A 19,578-nucleotide genomic window follows, 5' to 3' on the forward strand; every position below is an offset into this window, starting at 1 on the left:
GTATGTAATGCTTTGATATATTTGCCGCTGATGGCCGAACTTTGTATATTATTTTGTGTTGAAACTTCAATAAAAAATTGGTTGCAAAAAAAAAATTACATGCTCTATCTGTATCATGCAAGTTTATTTTGGCCTAGACTGTCCCTTTAATATGGATCCCTCCTAATTGCAAAGCAGAAATACACTAATCCAGTGAAGCCAGACTATATGAATAAGTGGGATAATTCGAGACAAAAATTCAAGAACATCTCTGCATCCCTTGCCCATTCACTGGATTTCAGGTTTATTAAAAGGTAGATGCTCGGTGGGAATTACTGGTCACTCTGAGTTTTTGCAACTGAGGCTTTCTTTTTAAATATAGTGAATATCCTGAAATATCTCAGCTGAAGGTCACTAGGTCCAGAATATAGGGTTTTGGTTGTGTTGTGGCTTTCCTGCCCTCAGTACTGCACTTCCTAATCTGGGGCTTTCCCCTGAGTTACCCCAGTGATGTCCCCACAATTTGACGTGCCACACAGGTGTGCAGTCACTACTCTTCTCTCTTTTGGAACTGATCAGCTATTATTAAACAATCTCTGCTCTGCCTCTCATTTAACAATAGAAGGTTTGTATGCTGCTTTACAAGTCATATTGGAGGACGATGAGGCAAAGTTTTGTGCCTTGCTGGAAGGCCCATTGCCACGATAATATATATTTCTATATATATGAATATTTTTTAGGAAAATATATATCTATACCTATATATCTATATGAAAACATACAAATATATATAGATAGATAGGTTTATTGTATATGCAGGTATCTATAGAGATATCTAATAAACAATAAAAAGAACATTTTCTTGTGAAGAACATAGGAATTATAAGTATTTCTATTCAAAACACATTAAAACATAAAAAATGATATACAGTATATGTGTGTACACATATATATATATATATATATATATATATATATATATATATATATATATATACCATATACCATAACCATTTTAACCCTTTCGAAACCTTTTTATCAATATTTAAATAATTTTTTTAATCAGAAGTGTATATATGAGCATAATAGTTTATTTTAATACATTTTTGATGTGCTTTGTGCAACTTTTTTAACCCTTTCACTTTACTTCAGGTCTCAAGTCGCACTAAATATTCTAGCACAGTTTCAGCTTTCACTTGAGTGCAACCTATTACTTCCAACTTGAAATTGCGCTAGAGCTGTATCAGTCACATTATGCATTCTCTGATAAATCAGTTTAATGTTAGCGCAGTCTAGCAATGTTGCATATCGCGTCCCGCATTATCATTAGCGTGACACTTGTGATTTGGCCCTAAATTAAACAGACTATCACAGGAACACTTGTTCATGTGCTGAGAGACTGTGGTAGAGCAGGTGTACAGTTGCATGTTTGGTGGCTTTGTATTTTTAAGCAACGTACCTTATAGGGTATTATGATTCTTTTGACACTAAAAATAAGGCTTCTTTATTTTGGGCTGGAGGATTTACAGGAAGCTCAGAGAGACCTGGGGATAAATATTAGTGCAACTAAAACTTGGGGCCCGATCCGATAAAAATCGTCGCCCGCAAAAGCAGGCAACGCCAATATTTGCGCTGGTTTGGTATCCTATATACGGCGTAACTTAGAAGTTACGCGCGTAGATTTCTGGCGTCGCCCGTAGTTTTTTGGCCCATAGACTGACATACAAAACACGCGCAGTTTGGTATCCAATATACGGCGTAAGTACTTACGCGCGCAGATTTCAGAAAATCTACTCCAATCTCATCTCGCCACAAATTTCAGCCGCAGGAACGCTTGCACTGACTTAGAAACCAACGTAACTCTCGGAAGGCCTAACAAGTGCATGCTTAAATAAAAATATACATATCAGCAGCTTGATCACAATAGTTAACCTCTTAAAAGCATTTAATATTCCTGCCCCTGCAAGTTTGTCAAACCAATCACAAAGGGGTGCATCATGGGGCCCAGGGGGACATCATGGGGCCCAGGGGGACATCATGGGGCCCAGGGGAACATCATGGGGCCCCTTCCCTCCTCCTCCCCGCCCTAGCTCTCCCTGACATCCTCACACTACACACACTCACACACTCACACTCACTCCCACTTCAATCACACACAATCACAACCAAACACTCAGCCTTTCACACTGTAAAAGATAAATAAAATGTGTAAGTGGTTATAAAAAAAAAAGTGTGGTGTATTTTTTATATGTGTGTATGCAAAATGTGTGCAATATGTAAAAAAGTGACAGTACTGTACAAGCTTAACAAATCCACCAAATCCGACCTAACTAAATATTATGCAATGCGCCTCTCTCTCTACTCTAAAGACTTTCTCCTACTCACTGTAGTGTGCTGTAGTTCCAAGAACCGACCAAACACACTAAAGAAAATGGCGGATTCAGTAATTCTCTCCTTAAAAAAACTGTATTAGTTAAGACTCTAAATGACCAATCAGAGTTGAGTGTTTAGAGAAAAACTGTAATGACACAAAGTCAGACATCAAAGAATACAGCCATGGCACCCAAACACAACAGAAAAAGGAATAAGGAACATTTTCACCTGTTAAATTTTGATTTGATTTCATTTAGGCATCAATTTCTTGAGCTGGATGTGATTTTAACAGGTTAAATTTACCTTAAAGGAACAGTAAAGTCATAATTAGACATTGCTGATTTAGACAGAGCATATCATTTTAAACAACTTCCAATTTACTTCTAGTATTTAATTTGCTTCCTTCTCTTGTTATCCTTTGCTGAAAGGTTTATCTAAGAAAGCTCAAGAGCAGCAAAAACCCTAGGTTCTAGCTGCTGATTGGTGGCTGCATATATATATAGATACTGATTCTCATTGGCTCACCCATGTGTTCAGTTAGAAACCAGTAACACATTGCTGCTCCTTCAACAAGTGATACCAAGAGAATGAAGAAAATTTGATAACAGAAGTAAACTGGAAAGTTGTTTAAAATTGTATGTTCTACCTAAATCATGAAAGAAAAATTTTGGGTTTTATGTCCCTTTTAAAAAGGTTATTTTATATATGTTTCCAATATAGAGAACACAGGATTTTCTTTCAAATGTAATGTCCATCGTAATAGACATCAGTTCTTGATTGATTTAAATAGCGTGAAAGTTGAGTTGGTATTGTTAGTATTGGTTTACTGTATGAACTTAATACAATTGAAGGGGTTAAATACTGCTTGGGACACACAGAGCACTGCTGGTCCTGAGCAGAGACTATTAAATGATTGTTTTGGAGGCTATGCAAAAAAATATACCATTCTGCACTAAGTTGTATTTTATTTCAGACAATATCAAGCAATGTGTGCAAAGTTTGTACATATATATTTTGTTACATTTTAGTTAAACTACAAGGAATGTAGGAGAAATATTAGTTTTTCTTTTAAATTGTATGTTCTAACAGTGGTAATGTTTCATGAAAAATCTGCCATAAATACATTAAATTAACATTCCTTTTGAGTTTTTTTATTACAAGAAGCCGTGTATAATTCTGTGATAAAAGATGGTTAATCATTCAACAAAAGGGAAAGTCCCATGTGAGTTTTGACCCCTTAAGGACCAGCAGCGTACCCTGTATGTCGCTGCTGTTTTATGAGGCTTGTATTTTTAATAGCTATTTCCGGTGGCCAGCTGTGAGAGGGTATAATAGCGTGGTTCAGCCGGCCGCTGGTAGCAGGGACCTGCGCTCTTATAACCAAAAAATCCTTAACCACCAGCGACATACAGGGTACGTTGTGGTCGTTAAGGGGTTGATGAAATTTCCCTCTCTCAGTCGTAACATCCATTATAGTGGACATGAAAAAAAATATGATAAAGACATCACTTAGCTGAATTTTTTTCAGTATAATTTCTGGATTACAGAAGGATAGTGTTTGACTATAAGAATTTTTTTTCACTCAGTCAAAATAATTCAGGATTGATGGGGTTAATATTAAAGGTTGTATTAAGCCTAGTAAAACAATTTTGCATTATACTATCATTTTTTATTTTGCCCCCCTTTCAGATATTTTTAGCTCTGAAAATTGTGGATTTTCAAATTCTAATTAAACTGAAAAAGTACCCTGCAGGCCAACTCTGCTACATAATTTTCCCTAATTGGCTTTAACTAATAACAACTATAAAGCAATGCGTTTTATAATACCCCTTTCAACTACAGATTGAGGCTCAAATTGGCTCCTCCAAATGTGGTGGGTGGATTTTGGCTACTGAAAAACAACTGCAGCAAACAAGATATTAATTTATTTTAAAACATGTTCAGAGTAGGCTGATATGCTATTCTGTAGCAAGACAATAGAAGTGTCTTGTAATTACAAGGTGTTTACTGTCCCATTAAATGTAAAGGTGTTAAACACATAAAGTCTGGTCCTGCCGAGGGTGTATTGGGTGGGTTTATTTTTTAGGTTAGTAGACATCTACATTTTTTTTTACATTTTAAATGCACAGAGGCAAACAGTAGTGTGATAGAGCATTAAAATATGTTACACTATGATATGCAGTTATGCAATTTAGAAAAAACTACTGATGTTTCTCAACAGCTTGCAAAATGCAACCATTTGAGTGCTTAGGAGGGACAAATAAAGTGGAATTTCCCTTCCGACAATAGACACATTAAGAGAGCCTAGATATTTCTACATCTGATAATGAGCTTCTGGTCAGGCGTAAAATGTACTCTCCAGTTTGTGACTGTCACACAGCTCCTCTTCAATTGTCAGCACATATAAACAATACACATAGGGCCAGATTACAAGTGGCACTTATGATAGTGCGGGATATGATACGTAATATCGCTGGACCACGATAACATTAGTGTTAGGCTTGATATTACAAGTCAATGGTATAGCGTGTTAACCAAAGAAGGGTTAGCACAGCCGACTTCGCTGAAGCAAAACTATACTTTTAATATACCATATACTTTCACGATAGCACTAACTTGCGCTTATTTTACAAGTTGAAAGTCAAACGGCCAGATTGCGAGTTTTGTGTTATGAGGGGTTCGGTGCTAACGTGCAGTTTTTTCTCACCGCTCACTTTCCTACAGCGCTGGTATTACGGGTTTTTATAAACCCGGCATTAAAAGGCAAGAAGTGAGTGTAGAGCAAAATTGAGCTCCATACCGCACTCCAATACCAGCGCTGCTTAAGTGAGCGGTGAGCTGGTTATATGTGCTCGTGCACGATTTCCCCATAGACATCAATGGGGAGAGCCGGCTGAGAAAAAGTCTAACACCTGCAAAAAAGCAGAGTCAAACTCAGTAACGCAGCCCCAAGTTATGTTTACACCTAACACCCTAACTAAGTCTAAACACCCCTAATCTTACACTTATTAACCCCTAATCTGCCGCCCCCGACATCGCCGCCACCTGCATTATACTTATTAACCCCTAATCTGCCGCTCCGGACATCGCCACCACCTACATTATACTTATGAACCCCTAATCTGCTGCCCCCAACATCGCCAACACCTACATTATATTTATTAACCCCTAATCTCCCTCCCCCAATGTCGCCGCAACCTACCTACATTTATTAACCCCTAATCTGCCGCCCCCAACGTCGCCGCCACTATTCTAAATTTATTAACCCATAAACCTAAGTCTAACCCTAACACCCACTAACTTAAATGTAATTTTAAAAAATCTAAATACAAATTCCTATCATTATCTAAATTATTCCTATTTAAAACTAAATACCTACCTATAAAATAAACCCTAAGCTAGCTACAATATAACTAATAGTTAAATTGTAGCTAGCTTAGCGTTTATTTTTATTTTACAGGCAAGTTTGTATTTATTTTAACTAGGTAGAATAGTTACTAAATAGTTATTAACTATTTAATAACTACCAAGCTAAAATAAATACAAATTGACCTGTAAAATAAAACCTAACCTAAGTTACAATAACACCTAACACTACACTACAATTAAATAAATTCCCTACATTAAATACAATTAAATAAATTAAATAAAATTTGCTAAATTAGCAAAAAAAACAAACACTAAATTATAGAAAATAAAAAGCAAATTACAAGATCTTTAACCCCTTAAGGACCAAGGACGTACGCCGTACGTCCTCAAAAAAGTACAGTTAACGACCGAGGAAGTATGGTGTACGTCCTTGGTCTTGGAAAGCGGTGGAAGCGATCCTGATCACTTCCAGCCGCTTTCCGGTTACTGCAGTGATGCCTCGATATCGAGGCATCCTGCAATAACCCACCTTGGCCATCCGATGCAGAGCGAGCCACTCTGTGGCCCTCTCTGTATCGGACATCGATGGCCGGTATCGTTGGTGAGTGGGGGGCGGGCTCGTGCACGGGTAGGGAGCAGGTGGGAACCGCTACACTACAGAAAAATAAGTGGCAGTGAGGGGGCCAAAAATTGTGGGGTGGGGGAGGGAAGAGAGCTGTTTGGGAGGGATCAGGGGGTGTAATGTGTCAGGTGGGAGGCTGATCTCTACACTAAAGCTAAAATTAACCCTGCAAGCTCCCTACATGCTACCTAATTAACGCCTTCACTGCTAGTCATAAAACATGTGTGATGCGCAGTGGCATTTACCGGCCTTCTAATTACCAAAAAGCAACGCCAAAGCCATATATGTCTGCTATTTCTCAACAAAGGGGATCCCAGAGAAGCATTTACATTCATTTATGCCATAATTGCACAAGCTGTTTGTAAATAATTTCAGTGAGAAACCTAAACTTTGTGAAAAAATTTGTGAAAAAGCGAACAATTTTTTTTATTTGATCGCATTTGGCGGTGAAATGGTGGCATGAAATATACCAAAATGGGCCTAGATCAATACTTTGGGTTGTCTTCTACACTACACTAAAGCTAAAATTAACCCTACAAGCTCCCTAATTAACCCCTGCTCTGCTGGACAGAATACACTTGTGGTGCACAGCGGCATTTAAAAGCCTTCTAATTACCAAAAAGCAATACCAAAGCCATATAAGTCTGCTATTTCTGAAGAAAGGGGATCCCAGAGAAGCATTTACAACCATTTGTGCCATAATTGCACAAGCTGTTTGAAAATGATTTCAGTGAGAAACCTAAAATTGTGAAAAAAAAATAAAAAATTTTTATTTAATCGCATTTGGCGGTGAAATGGTGGCATGAAATATAGCAAAATGGGCCTAGATCAATACTAGTGATTGTCTACTACACTACACTAAAGCTAAAATTAACCCTACAAGCTCCCTACATGCTCCCTAATTAACCCCTTCACTGCTGGGCATAATACATGTGTGGTGCGCAGTGGCATTTAGCGGCCTTCTAATTACCAAAAAGCAACACCAAAGCCATATATCTCTGCTATTTATGAAAAAAGGGGATCCCAGAAAAGCATTTACAACCATTTGTGCCATAATTGCACAAGCTGTTTGTAAATAATTTCAGTGAAAAACCTAAAGTTTGTGAAAAAATGTGTGAAAAAGTGAACAATTTTTTTTATTTGATCGCATTTGGCAGTGAAATGGTGGCATGAAATATACCAAAATTGGCCTAGATCAATATTTTGGGATGTCTTCTAAAAAAAAAATATATGGCAACATTGTATCTGCCTAGGAGGCCATTAAAAAAGATTGTGCCGGAGGGGAGGTGCGCTGTGACGACAGCACGTAGCGCAACACAGCGGGAACCCAAGCAGAAGCACGGACACGCTAGCGGTGGAGAGGAAACCGCGTCCAGTGCCGAGTTTGGGGTTTGAAGCGCCCTTGGGAAGTTTCTCTGCCAGGAGTGCTAGGAGGGGAGGCGGCTCGAATTGCGGGCTACACCTGGCCTGACACCTCCACAGCAGGATACGGCAAGGGCAAGGCTGGGATAAGCTACTACCCACAGCGACACAAGAAGGGTCTAGGGGCCCAGGATCTATTGGGCTACCGACTAACCCTGAGGTTTTCTCCGGGTGCAGAAGGTGTGAGGGGGTGCACTTGGGAAGCCACAGAGTTGCCTTCCTAGAGGAGGCCTTCGTCCCCCTGAAAGAAAGAAAGGAGTAAGGAGAGAGGCCCTGAAAAATTGTGGGCGAACAGAGCGGAGTAAATGGAGGAGAAAGGAAGGAACAAGGGAAGGTAGGAATGTATTTTACTGACTGTTGCTGTTTTTGTTCCCTGTTTGTCCCTCATATGTAAGAGGGGTGTTGAAAAAGAGAGTATAGGAGCTCAGCTTACTTTTTCCTTGGCTCTTGGTTTACTTTTTTTTTTTTTCCCTCCTCCTCTCCCTACCTTCCCTAAAAATTTCCTGCTCAAAAAGTTGAATTTGATAAAGATTGGAGTTGCTTAGAGACTGGTACAAGTTTCTCCTTTATCTCTTTATTATTTTTTCAAAACCCTCCTCTTTTAAAGTGATTTGGTTGTAAACTGCACTCATTGTGAAAAAGACCTGTGAGATGACACCCTGCTGAGTGTTGATTACAACTGGGAGCTAGCAGGTCAGAGCCTGAATTAAGTCAGCAGATATATGGAGAAGTATCTCAACCAGGGGAAAATGTCACCAAAAATGAAACAAACGGAAAAAAAAGGCAATAAGACTGCCAATTCAATTAACTCCCCAAATAAATCACTTAGGGAAGAAAAGATCCCTGACACTTCTTATGCAGGGGAAATTGCAACACTGGTCTCGGCCCTGATAGGGCCCAAATTGGAAGAGATTCATATCAGATTAAATACAATACTGGAGGAGTTAAAAAATCAGGCAGAGAGAATAAAAGAGATGGAACAACGGATTTCAAATTGCGAAGATACTCAGATTAAAGCACAACTTCAGATGGAGGCCTTAATGAAACAAAATCTATCACTATCTAACAAAATTGATGAGATGGAGAACAGAGCCAGGCGGAACAATCTACGCCTGATTGGCATCCCCGAATCAATAAAAACCCAGGACTTAAAAAAGTTTGTGGAATGGACTATTCCTGAGCTATTGGGCTTAAATCCAGAGCAGAACATATTCATAATTGAAAGAGTGCACAGAATGGGAAGAGAAAGAGACCAATCAACGACAACTGATAGGAGACCAAGACCAGTCATGGCGAAATTCTTGAACTTCCAAGGAAAAAGCGAGATCTTGAGAGCCTATAGGAAACAACAGAACCTACACCATCAAGGAGCAAAGATCCTGCTCTTCCAGGACTTTTCCTCTGAAGTCTCGCTGAAAAGGAAACAATTTTCGCCTATCTGCTCTCGCCTAGTGGCAGAAAAAAGGTTTTTCTCCCTGCTGTATCCAGCCAGACTCAGGATAAAATCAGGCCTGGATTTTTTCTTTTTTGACTCCCCAGAAGCAGCCCTTTCATTCTTGGATAATGAATCGAAGAAGGGGATGGCTTAATGAGAGTCTTCTTTACATTATATGGTTTTTGTAATTGTTTTTGTGTGTCTAAAGATGCCATTTAACAAAGATTTTTTTTTGTTTTTTTTTCTATCTACCTATATATTTTTTTTTTTTTCTTTTTCTTCTTCTTCCCTGGACAGAAAATATATATATATATTTTTTTTTTTTTTCCTCTGGATCTCTTTATGTTTGCTCAAGAGATCAAAATTTTTCTTCCTTTTTTTTTTTTTTTCTCTTCCCCGGACAGAAAATATATATATTTTTTTTTCTCTCTTCCCCAGACAGAAAATATTTTTTTTTTTTTTTTTTTTTTTCCCTCTGGATCTCTTTATGGTTTTTTTTTTTTTCACAATGATGTGTATCACTGTAATATTAGGACAAATAAGGAACAAGGCTACTCTTTTAAGTAGAGAAAAGATTGTGTATAGGCCTAAAGCTATGTATCAAGTAATATATGATGTTGAACACAGGTGGTTTATATATTTTTGGTTTGATATGTGTGAATTGTTGCTTATCACTGTAATATTAGGACAAATGAGAAATAAGCCTATTCCTCTAAGTAGAGAAAGATTGTGTATATGTTCAAGAGTTTTATTAGTACTCGTATAGATAGAAAGACATTATAGCTATGGGTAAAATAAGGTATGATTCTGATCACAAGAGGTTAAAACACAATTTACTTATTTTTTTTCTCACAAAGGGCAATATACCTTTTTCTTTTTTTTTTTTTTGCCCTCTTTTTCTATATATACTCACAAAGAATGTATAACTATGTATCAAGTAATATATGATGCTGAACACAGATGGTTTATAAATTTCTGGTTTGATGTTTGTGAAATGTTGTTTATTACTGTAACATTAGGACGCATGAGAAACATGTCTACTTCTCTAAGTAGAAAAGGATTGTGTATATGCCTAAAAAGTTTTATCAGTATCTGTATAGATAGAAAGACATTATAGTTATGGGTAAAATAAGGTATGATTCTGTTCACAAGGTGTTAAAAACACAATTTATTTATTTACTTACATCTTTTTTTTTTTTTTCTCTTCTTCCCTCTTCTCCCCTCTTTTTCTTCTTCTTCCTCTCCTTTCCCTCCCCCCTCCCATATCCTTCTCCCCGAGGATTCCCTCTTATAAGTTAGATGGTTAAAATACTGACTTGGAACATAGGGGGGATACACTCCCCTATAAAGAGGAAAGCAATCTTGAACCTACTAGGGAAAAAAGATTTCGATATAGCATGTCTACAGGAAACTCACCTATCAGATAAAGAGCATAGAAAGATCAAAGCTCGCTGGTTGGGAGAATCTTTCTTTTCATCATATACGAAAGCGTCTAGAGGAGTGATGGTTCTTTTCCACACAAGGTTGGAATATAAAATTCTTAATATCTCTCAAGATAGTGAGGGAAGATATTTGATCATTAGGTTTTCTACTGAGGGGGAAGAATACCTGTTGGTTAATATTTATGGTCCTAATGTCTCTAATGAGAAATTTTGGAATTTATTAGTGAAGAAGATGTTCAGATTCCCTAAAGCTAAGATTATACTGGTAGGGGACTTTAATGTCACACCAAACTCATACTTGGATAGAAGGAAAGTGGGGGCTCGAAGTGGGGAGATTAAATTCAAATCTGCTCAATTGAACTACGAGAAGAAAATATTTAATCTACTCCATAACTCACTAAAATTAGTTGATATATGGAGACTATTGAATCCAAATAGTCTTGAATACACGTGTTGTTCTAAAACTCACAATAAGTTATCAAGGTTAGATCTTTTTTTGATCTCAGATGCATTAATCTCTAAAGTTGAGAAATGTAGCATTGGAGATTTTAGTCTATCAGACCATGCTCCGGTTACTTTATCTATCGCGGGAAAAAAGAAGTTCTCATTCAATTCTTTCTTCTTTCCAGCTTATCTGCGAGATTCCACCAGCTTTAAAGACTTTTTAATTAAAGCCTGGGAAGACTATAGCTCGTTTAACAGCCACTGCAGAGGGGATGTCCAGCTTTTCTGGGAAGCTGTTAAAGCCTATCTAAAAGCGGAAATCTCTAACTATGTGGCAAAGGTAAAGAAAGAGAACATGAGGAAAGATTTAGACCTCTCAGATAAAGTGAGGGAGGCATATATCTTGTTTAGGGAAAGACCCTGTAAATTGAATACAGATAAATACTTCCAGGCAAAGAAAGAAAGAGAGACGTTCCTTCTGGGAGAGGCACAGATACTCTCATATAAGAGTAGTGCTAGATTTGCTAAATATGGAAATAAAGTTGGCAAATATATGGCCTCTCTGTTTAAAAGACAGTCTAGGAGGAAATCAATAGCAGCAATTAGAGAGAAGGATCAAGTATATACAGATCAAGGCCGAATACTGCAATTATTTCAGAGGTTTTACACTAACTTATATACTTCACAATGTCCTGACCCAGAGGACATTAAAAAAAATTTGGAAGATATCAATTTCCCAAAAATTACAGAAGAGGATAGTGAGGGTCTGAATCGACCAATAACAGAGAGGGAAATACAAAAAACCATCAATTCAATGGCTAGAGGAAAAGCTCCTGGCCCAGACTGTTTACCGGTCGAATTTTACCAAATCCTGCGAACAGAGATAGGCCCGGTACTGACCGATCTATATAATACATATTATGGAACAGATAAACAAATTTCGGAGAACTTTAAGAGGGCCAATATAATCTTAATTCCAAAGATCAATAAAGACCCTTCGGATATGACTTCATATAGGCCCATTTCACTTCTCGGCCTTGATTACAAGATACTGATGAAACTTCTGGCGGAAAGACTGAAATCTTTGTTACCAGCGATAGTGCATCAGGACCAGGCAGGCTTCGTTATGGGGAGAGCGTCTGAATTTAATGTAAGGAAAATTCTTCAGGTTATCAACCGGTTTGGGGGAGACTGTACTGCCCTGCCGGAGGCCTTCCTGCTATCCTTGGATGCAGAGAAGGCCTTCGACAGGGTGGAATGGCTCTTCTTGATCCAGGTCCTAGAAAGATTTGGATTTAGGGGCCTCTTTAGGGATTTTATTGTTAAAGTATATTCAGATATTAAGGCCTCTTTGTTGATTAACAACTCTATGTCTAACTCATTTATGCTAACTAGAGGCACCCGTCAGGGATGCCCGATGTCTCCGTTATTGTTTGATCTTATAATAGAACCTCTGGCTATCAAATTAAGGAATATGTTGATCGGAATAAATATAGACCAGGTAAAATTTAAAACTGCTCTATTCGCAGATGACCTTCTGCTATTTGTTGCTGAGCCAAGAAAACAGATTAGTGCTATTATTAATCTGCTTGAACAATATGGTAGAGCCTCAGGGTATAAAACAAACCTTTTGAAGTCCAAAATCTTGTGGCTGAAGCACGATTCAGGGGAAGCACAACCCTTTCAGTTTATAGAAACGAACTCGCTGGAATATCTGGGGTTGAAGATCTCTGCTAATACAGCAGATTGGTATAAAGATAATTTTGTATCAATACTGAGGGATAGCAGAGAAAAATTAAAATCATGGGCCTCACTTCCGGTTTCACTTACAGGTAAGATAGCTCTCTATAAGATGTTTATTGTCCCTAAGATTCTGTATACTTTGAGGATGTTTCCTCTCTTAATTAATAAGACTGATCTACGTCTCTTTAATCAAGCTCTGAGAGCATTTCTTTGGAGCGGGAGAAAGCCAAGATTGAAATTAGCCAAGTTATATCAACCCTATTTTAAAGGCGGGCTCGCTTTACCCGATCTAGAGAGATATAATCAGGCTGCCATCTTAAGATTCCCTATAGATTGGCTAACAAGATCCTTTGTATACTCGGATGAGATTCTCGAGAATCAAGTTTGTACCCCGCTCTCCTTAAATTATATCCTATTTGCTTCAAATAAAGAACTAGGAAAGAGATTAATGGAACACCCTTTGTATAGAGATATAATAATAGTCTGGAGAAGGTTAACTAAATCGATTGGAATGAGGCAGAACATCTCAAAATGGTTGCCGATAACTGGCAATACACACTTTCCTTTAGGCAATATGGTGGACATTTTTGAAAAATGGTCACCAGGGAGACCACTTATAGTGAAAGACTTCTATGACTCTGAGTCAAATAAAGTTTTCACATTTGATAGATTTCAAGAGATTTTTCCGGAAGTTCAGAAAAAACATATATTCTATTTTATTCAAGTAAAAGGCTATATCCTTAAACTAGTGAATTTGGATCCCCAGTTGTGGGAACAACATCCGCTGGTTGATCTGGTAAAGGTTAGGAAGGGATTATTATCCTTAATCTATAAATTTTTGGTATCCCTGGAAGAAACATCGGTTCTAGCAGATTTGACTTCCCAGTGGTTAACACTGGTTGACTCTCCGGATCTTGAAACAATACTCTTAAAGAGTGTAAAAACTGCACAGAGGCTGTTTTCTTCGTCTTATTATAGGGAAATTCAATTTAGGGTGATACACAGAGATTATTTAATTCCTCGGAGAGTGGCCAAGTGGAACAAAACTGTGTTTAATATCTGCTCTAAATGCCACTTTCATGACCCTGACTTGATTCATCTAGTCTGGGGATGCCCTAAGGTGAATCAATTTTGGATGAAGGTAGAATATTTTCTCTCTAATATAGTAAAAAAAAAGATCCAGCTAACACGAGACTCTATCCTTTTTTTAAGATCCCACACCGCTTGGGATAAAGATGTTGATTTTATACTAATAGCATTAACAATTATTAGAACACTTCTCTTTAAATATTGGATTTCTTGTAAGACACCCACTATCCCAGAAGTGAGGAAAGCACTATTAGACTCATCAATCAAAGCAGCATATGAATCAAAATTGGAGAGGCCCTCAGGAGAGAAATTCTGTAGAAGGTGGAGAGTTTTCGTGGGCTTTCAGGGAAACGACTTTGTACAATATATAGAACAAATTATTAACATTAAATTAGATTAGGGGGGTGGGGGGATACGGGGGGGGGGCGAGAGGAGAGAGGGAATATTCTTCATTACTACTACCCCCTTTTTTTTTTTCCTTTCTTTGAGTTGTCCGGGAAAGGGTCATGGCTACCTGGCTTTTGTCCCTTTCTATATATTGTTTCTTTTATGCTGTAATCTCCATGCATGGAGAATTGTGTGTTATGTGTGTGTTGTTTGTATTTGTCTTTTTTCTTTTTTGTATAATTAAAAAAAGAAAAAAAATATATATATACATGTCAAGGGATATTTAAGGATTCCTGAAAGATATCAGTGTCCCAATGTAACTAGCGCTAATTTTGAAAAAAACAAAATTTATGCTTACCTGATAAATTTATTTCTCTTTTGGTGTATCCAGTCCATAGATCATCCATTACTTGTGGGATATTCTCCTTCCCAACAGGAAGCTGCAAGAGGATCATCCACAGCAGAGCTGTCTATATAGCTCCTCCCCTAACTGCCACCCCCAGTCATTCGACCGAAGACAAGCAAGAGAAAGGAGAAACTATAGGGTGCATTGGTGACTGTAGTTTAAAAATAAAAAACACCTGCCTTAAAATGACAGGGCAGGCCGTGGACTGGATACACCACAAGAGAAATAAATTTATCAGGTAAGCATAAATTTTGTTTTCTCTTGTAAGGTGTATCCAGTCCACGGATCATCCATTACTTGTGGGATATCAATACCAAAGCTATAGGACATGGATGAAGGGAGGGACAAGGCAGGCGCTTAAACGGAAGGCACCACTGCCTGTAAGACCTTTCTCCCAAAAATAGCCTCCGAAGAAGCAAAAGTATCAAATTTATAGAATTTAGAAAAAGTATGAAGCGAAGACCAAGTCGCCACCTTACAAATCTGTTCAACAGAAGCCTCATTCTTAAAAGCCCATGTGGAAGCTACCACTCTAGTAGAATGAGCTGTAATTCTTTCAGGAGGCTGCTGGCCAGCAATCTCATAAGCTAAGCGGATTATACTTCTTAGCCAAAAAGAAAGAGAAGTTGCCGAAGCTTTTTGGCCTCTCCTCTGTCCAGAGTAGACAACAAACAATGCAGATGTTTGACGAAAATCTTTAGTAGCTTGTAAATAAAACTTTAAAGCACGAACCACGTCAAGATTGTGTAATAGACGTTCCTTCTTTGAAGAAGGATTAGGACACAGTGACGGAACAACAATCTCCTGATTGATATTCTTATTAGATACCACCTTAGGTAGAAAACCAGGTTTGGTATGTAACACTACCTTATCTGCATGGAAAATGAGATAAGGGGAATCACATTGTAAAGCAGATAACTCTGAAACTCTTTGAGCCGAGGAGATAGCTACTAAAAACAGAACTTTCCAAGATAAGAGCTTAATATCTATGGAATGCAAAGGTTCAAACGGAACCCCTTGAAGAACTTTAAGAACTAAATTTAAACTCCATGGCGGAGCAACAGGTTTAAACACAGGCTTGATTCTAACCAAAGCCTGACAAAATGCCTGAACATCTGGAACCTCAGCCAGACGTTTGTGCAAAAGAATAGACAGAGCAGAAATCTGTCCCTTTAACGAACTAGCTGACAAACCCTTCTCCAATCCTTCTTGGAGAAAAGATAATATCCTAGGAATCCTGACTTTACTCCATGAGTAACCCTTGGATTCACACCAATGAAGATATTTACACCATATCTTATGATAGATTTTCCTGGTGACAGGCTGTCGCGCCTGTATTAAGGTATCAATGACCGACTCAGAGAAACCACGCTTTGATAAAATCAAGCGTTCAATCTCCAAGCAGTCAGACGCAGAGAAATTTGATTTGGATGGTTGAAAGGACCCTGAAGTAGAAGGTCCTGTCTCAGCGGCAGAGTCCATGGTGGAAAGGATGACATGTCCACCAGATCTGCATACCAAGTCCTGCGTGGCCACGCAGGTGCTAACAAAATCACTGAAGCTCTCTCCTGCTTGATCTTGGCAATCAGACGAGGGAGCAGAGGAAACGGTGGAAACACATAAGCCAGGTTGAAGGACCAAGGCGCTGCTAGAGCATCTATCAGTGCTGCCTTGGGATCCCTGGACCTGGATCCGTAACAAGGAAGCTTGGCGTTCTGACGAGACGCCATGAGATCCAGTTCTGGTTTGCCCCAAAGTTGAACCAACTGCGCAAACACCTCTGGATGGAGTTCCCACTCCCCCGGATGAAAAGTCTGTTGACTTAGAAAATCTGCCTCCCAGTTCTCTACTCCTGGGATATGAATAGCTGATAGAAGGCAAGAGTGAACCTCTGCCCATAGAATTATCTTTGAAACCTCCAACATTGCTAGGGAACTCCTTGTTCCCCCTTGATGGTTGATGTAGGCTACAGTCATGATATTGTCCGACTGAAATCTGATGAACCTGACCGCAGCAAGCTGATGCCAAGCCTGAAGAGCATTGAATATCGCTCTTAGTTCCAGAATGTTTATCGGAAGAAATGCCTCCTCCTGAGTCCACGAGCCCTGAGCCTTCAGGGAGTTCCAGACTGCATCCCAGCCCAAAAGGCTGGCATCTGTCGTTACTATTGTCCAATCTGGCCTGCGGAAGGTCATACCCTTGGACAGATGGACCCGAGATAGCCACCAGAGAAGAGAATCCCTGGTCTCTTGATCCAGATTTAGTAGAGGGGACAAATCTGTGTAATCCCAATTCCACTGACTGAGCATGCAGAGTTGCAGCGGTCTGAGATGTAGGCGGGCAAACGGCACTATGTCCATTGCCGCTACCATTAAGCCGATTACTTCCATACACTGAGCCACAGAAGGGCGAGAAGTAGAATAAAGAACACGGCAGGAATTTTGAAGTTTTGACAACCTGGCCTCTGTCAGGTAAATCTTCATTTCTACAGAATCTATCAGAGTTCCTAGGAAGGAAACTCTTGTGAGAGGGGATAGAGAACTCTTTTCTTCATTCACTTTCCACCCATGAGACCTCAGGAATGCCAGAACAATGTCCGTATGAGACCTGGCGATTTGAAAATTCGACACCTGTATCAGAATGTCGTCTAGGTAAGGGGCTACTGCTATACCCCGCTGCCTTAGGACCGCCAGGAGTGACCCCAGAACCTTTGTAAAGATTCTTGGTGCCGGAGATAAGCATCCTTTAAGTCCACGGTAGTCATATATTGACCCTCCTGGATCATAGGTAGGATGGTTCGAATAGTCTCCATCTTGAAGGATGGGACCCTGAGAAATTTGTTTAGGATCTTGAGATCTAAGATTGGTCTGAAGGTTCCCTCTTTCTTGGGAACTACAAACAGATTTGAATAGAAGCCTTGCCCCTGTTCCTCCTTTGGAACTGGGTGGATCACTCCCATAACTAGGAGGTCTTGAACACAATGTAAGAATGCCTCTCTCTTTATCTGGTTTGCAGATAATTGTGAGAGATGAAATCTTCCTTTTGGAGAAGAAGCTTTGAAGTCCAGAAGATATCCCTGGGACACAATTTCCAACGCCCAGGGATCCTGGACATCTCTTGCCCAAGCCTGGGTGAAGAGAGAAAGTCTGCCCCCTACTAGATCCGTTACCAGATCGGGGGCTGATCTTTCATGCTGTCTTAGAGGCAGCAGCAGGTTTTTTGGCCTGCTTTCCTTTGTTCCAAGCCTGGTTAGGTCTCCAGACCGGCTTGGACTGGGCAAAATTTCCCTCTTGTTTTTTATTATAGGAAGTTGAAGCTGCGCCACTCTTAAAGTTTCAAAAGGCACGAAAATTAGTCTGTTTGGTCCTTAATTTGTTGGACCTATCCTGAGGAAGGGCGTGACCTTTTCCTCCAGTAATATCAGAAATTATCTCCTTCAGTCCAGGCCCGAATAGGGTCTGCCCCTTGAAGGGAATGTTGAGAAGCTTAGATTTTGAAGTAACGTCAGCTGACCAGGATTTAAGCCATAATGCCCTACGCACCTGAATAGCAAAACCTGAGTTCTTGCCGTTAGTTTAGTTAAATGAACAACGGCGTCAGAAACAAATTAATTGGTTAGCTTAAGAGCTTTAAGCTTGTCAAGGATATCATCCAATGGGGTTTCTACCTGTAGAGCCTCTTCTAGAGACTCAAACCAGAAGGCCGCAGCAGCAGTGACAGGGGCAATGCATGCAAGGGGCTGAAGAATAAAACCTTGTTGAATAAACATTGGATCCATTGGATCTAGGAAAGCACAACTGTCCTCGACGGGGATAGTTGTACGCTTAGCTAGGGTAGAGACTACTCCCTCCACCTTAGGGACCGTTTGCCACAAGTCCCGTGTAGTGGCATCTATGGGAAACATCTTTTTAAAAACAGGAGGGAGAGAGAACGGTACACCTGGTCTATCCCATTCCTTAGTAATAATTTCTGAAAACCTCTTAGGTATTGGAAAAACATCAGTGTAAACAGGCACTGCATAGTATTAATCCAATCTACACAATTTCTCTGGGACTATAATGGTGTCACAGTCATCCAGAGTTGCTAAAACCTCCCTGAGCAACACGCAGAGGTGTTCAAGCTTAAATTTAAATGTAGACATATCAGAATCAGGTTGAAGTGTCTTTCCTGAGTCAGAAAAATCACCCACAGATAGAAGCTCTCCTGCCTCAGCTTCTGCACATTGTGAGGGTATATCAGACATAGCTACTAAAGCGTCAGAGAGCTCTGTATTTTTCCTAGCCCCAGAGCTGTCTCGCTTTCCTTGTAACCCTGGCAGTTTGGACAATACCACTGTAAGGGTATGATCCATAACTGCCGCCATGTCTTGTAAGGTAAACGCTATGGGCGCGCTAGATGTACTTGGCGTCCCTTGAGCGGGAGTTATAGGTTCTGACACGTGGGGAGAGTTAGTCGGCATAACTTCCCCCTTGTCAATTTCCTCTGGTGATAAATCTTTTAAAGCCAGAATATGATCTTTATAACTTATAGTAAGATCAGTGCATTGGTACACATTCTAAGAGGGGGTTCCACAATGGCTTCTAAACATAATGAACAAGGAGTTTCCTCTATAACAGACATGTTTAACAGACTAGTAATGAGACCAGCAAGCTTTGAAAACACTTTAATTAATGTGAAAAAGCAGAATATAAAAAACGGTACTGTGCCTTTAAGGGAAAAAAACAAACACAAAAACTGCAAAACAGTGAAAAAAGCAGTTAACTCTATGAAATTTTTACAGTGTATATACTAGACTAAAATAGCATTGCACCCACTTGCAAATGGATGATTAACCCCTCAGGCTCAAAAACGAAGCAAAAAAACGGTA

General features: G+C 39.4%; 1 protein-coding gene across 1 annotated transcript in view; it reads right to left on the minus strand.

The window, feature by feature from the left end:
- The window catches only part of LOC128664108 (potassium voltage-gated channel subfamily KQT member 1-like), a 327,070-nt gene that overhangs the window by 214,169 nt on the left and 93,323 nt on the right, over positions 1–19,578 (minus strand). The gene's annotated exons all lie outside the window — the stretch shown is intronic.

This window comes from Bombina bombina, chromosome 6 (genome assembly GCF_027579735.1).
Source record: "Bombina bombina isolate aBomBom1 chromosome 6, aBomBom1.pri, whole genome shotgun sequence".
Lineage (NCBI taxonomy): Eukaryota > Metazoa > Chordata > Amphibia > Anura > Bombinatoridae > Bombina > Bombina bombina.